Source organism: Protobothrops mucrosquamatus, unplaced genomic scaffold (genome assembly GCF_001527695.2).
Source record: "Protobothrops mucrosquamatus isolate PMUCROS unplaced genomic scaffold, P.Mucros_1.0 scaffold2373, whole genome shotgun sequence".
NCBI classification, from domain to species: domain Eukaryota; kingdom Metazoa; phylum Chordata; class Lepidosauria; order Squamata; family Viperidae; genus Protobothrops; species Protobothrops mucrosquamatus.
The window spans coordinates 84,297-87,776 of NW_015388449.1; positions in this window are offsets into that span (position 1 = coordinate 84,297).

The window sequence follows — 3,480 nt, forward strand, 5'->3', positions numbered from 1 at the left end:
AAAAATGACTAATTTATGAACTGTACAACACGTCATAATGATTAACAGGTGGAATTCTTAAGTAAAGTTCATGAATTTTTAAAATGTTCAGTGTCTCCTATTTTTCATTTAGTTGTAGATCTATATAATTGTTTAATGCTCATTTTGTTCTAAGTAACAAAATAGAGCTATTCTCAGTCTCTGCTTATGAAATCAAGAGTGTGAAGAGGGTTCATAACTAAGGACTTACTAGATCTTGTTGGGTGTGTGGGAGAATCTTCCTTAGAACCTTTGAGTGGGAACATTACCATAAGCTTGGTTAAAACAGATTTTAATTGGAACAGGAATTTGAAAAGAAATTACCAATGTCAGAAATTTCTCATCATAGCGGTTTCATGAATTGAGGCCACTGCTGAAAAGAAAGGCTATCCAAATGCTGCATGTAATATGTATGTTTTCTGCCATGTAATTGTGTTTACATATATGTTTACTCAGAGATACTATTTTCCTTTTTACCTTATTCATGAATGAATGTGGAGTGAATACAGAAGTGACTAACCACTTTCATTTTGAAAGAAGGAAAAAAGAATGATTTGCTGGGATAGGACAGTATAGACCAGGGGTTGCCAACCTTTCTGGGTTGGCAGCCTGGTGGGAAATGGACAGGCACCTTTTACGCATACATATGGCTGCGTGTGTGTGCATGCGGACGGGGCCGTGAGCAGGCACACTTTGCAAATGGGGCTGCTAGCACCAGCTCGCAGCTCGCCTACCACCGGCTCGCAGCTCTCCTAGCACCAGCGAGAGGCTCACAGCTCAGCTAGCGCTGGTGCATGACTTGGCTAGCACCGGCGAGAGGCTCGCAGCTCCGTTAGTGCTGGCAAGAGGCTCGCGACTTGGCTACCGCCAGCACAAGGGCAGGGGGTGAATGCGCACACATGTGCGTGTACACTGGCCAGCCACTCACATGGCCCAGTGGCCAAGAGGCTACAGCTAGGTAGTGGGCCATGGTCCATAGGTTGGGGACCTCTGGTATAGGCAGTATAGTATAGGCAAGCATGGGGTAATTTCATTTTCTTTTTCTTATCTCATGTCTTTAATTTCTTTGTATTATGGTAAGGGGTATGCCTGGCTGAGGAATTCTGGGAGTTGAAGTCCACAAGTCTCAAATGGGCCAAGTTTGAAGACCCCTGTGTTAGTTCATCCTTTTTGCTCTTTGCATAAAGTTCCTTCCCCCAAAGTGTACAGCATCATGTATATTCATCTAATGCCTGTTTATATTTGCAATGAATTGTATTACCGGTATATATTTTTTTCAAGGAAATGGGATCTTTTTAAGATAATAAATGAAGAAAACTTGGTAAATTTTTCTCAGTGCTTTTGCAAGAGCTACTCTTGCTTGTTTATCTAAACTTTATTACAATACCCAAATAGATTAAGTTGGAAAAAGCCATAGGGCCAAAGCCATTTTCTCTGAGTAAAAATGATATATACTTAATCTTTTACAAGTCTTCTTGAGGATAGCTCAGGTATAAATCTGGTTGCTACATGCATGTATAAATGATTCATACCTGCCTACTAGTTTAATATTGTGTAAGTATTTAGCTAACTGTGTTGTAGGGATATCTAAAGTGAATCAATTTATATTATTTGAACATAGTAAAATTTTAATAAAATTTTATTGCTATTTTAAAAATAATAAAAAAAACCCAAAAGGTTCAAAATACAAAAATATAAACATAGTAAAAATACATAACGAGTACTTAAAAAGCAAGTGAAAAAAATGTAATGGATAACATGCTGTTACAGTATCAGTTACAATTCTATACATAATTATCTAATGCAAGCATTATGCAAGTGTATCATTTCCAATACACTTATATAACTATCATTTTTAACCTATTGTATTTTGTGTAAATGAGTCCCATATTTCATTAATAGTTTGGTATCTTGAATAGATATACTGTAAAATGTGACTGTTCCTGACCTGGTAAGCCTGGATTTTTTTAAAAAAAATGAGAACTGATACATCACTTCCCATGTAGTAAATTATAGATAAAATAAGTTATTAAAATATTGCTGGTTGACACTGCATTCTCTGGTTCAGTTTAAACAGATGCTACTGCTTTTTGAAGCCTAAAATGCTGCCATTCAGTTGTTGTCTGGATTTTTGCTACCCATGTATAGTAGCTGTAAACATACAAAGTCCTGCTTGTATTCCTTCCTGCCAAATCAATTAGGCTGATAAGCACAAGGGCTAAATCTTTCTCAGAGGTATCCGCTTCAGCTAGGTCAGTGGTTCTCAACCTGTGGGTCGGGACCCCATTTGGGGTCGATCGACCATTTCATGGGGGTCGCCAAGCAAGGCTGTCCGCCATTTTTTTGTCTGCCATTTATTTGTCCGCCATTTTTTCCCCTTTTCCGGCAGGTGCCTTACCTCCCTTGGGCTGGGCCAGCTGGTGGTCGGCCTACTCCATCTCTGCCGCTTGCCAGCTACGCCTCGGCCGGTGCAGGGGGCGGAACCACGCATGTGTGGCGCTCCCGGGCAGGGAAAGTCCTCGACTTACGACCGGTTGGGTAGTCCTCGACTTACGACCGGTTTAGTCCTCAACTTATGACCGGTTTAGTCCTCGACTTACGACCAGTTGGGGTCGCGGCATTAAAAAGGTTGAGAACCACTGAGCTAGGTGGTACTCCTATCAGGGATAATTCTGAAATAATTAATTTGGACTGCAAAAGTGTCCCAGCATTTTGTTATTCATACGAAGATAAGATTTGGTGCATTTGTTAACGTAAAATAAACAGAAAAGTATTGTGATAACTAACAAATCTGTCTCCAGCTTTGTTCAGATCAAAAGAGTTAAATATATATTCTTTCGGTATCCATGATCAGTATCAACCATTTAAGCAAGCATTTGGAATGGGATTCCTTGGGGTTTTAACAGGGCAATTTCGTATTTGTTTTTCTGGTACAGAGGTTAAAATGTGTTGAATGCTGGAACAAGTATTTCTCTTTGAAACATTTGGTTGGTTGGTTGATTCTTGCTTGATGGTTTCAACTTCATTCAACATTATTCAAATTCTGGTCAAGACTCCTTTCAGAAAATGCGGCATTTCTGGGTTAAGCCAACCCTTCCAGCTGACTTTGCAGGCCAATTTGCTCTCCCTATCCAAGATCATACAACAAGAGAAACTGGGGTGCGGGAAAAGGTCAGTACCAGACTCATTGGAATCTGTAGAGGAAGTCATCCTGTTTCTCTGGCACATGGTCTCAGGTTCAGGTTCTGGCCATAAAAGAAGGGTTATTATTATTATTATTATTATTATTATTATTTAAACTTATATGCCGCCCTTCTCCCTATAGGACTCAGGGCGGCTCACAGCATATTAAAACACACAAACGCCATTCCCCATAAAACCAATTAAAAACCAAATATTTGTCGCTGTATAATTAATTAAGATTCGAATTAAAATTATCCCTATTTAAAATTCTCCCTAGGC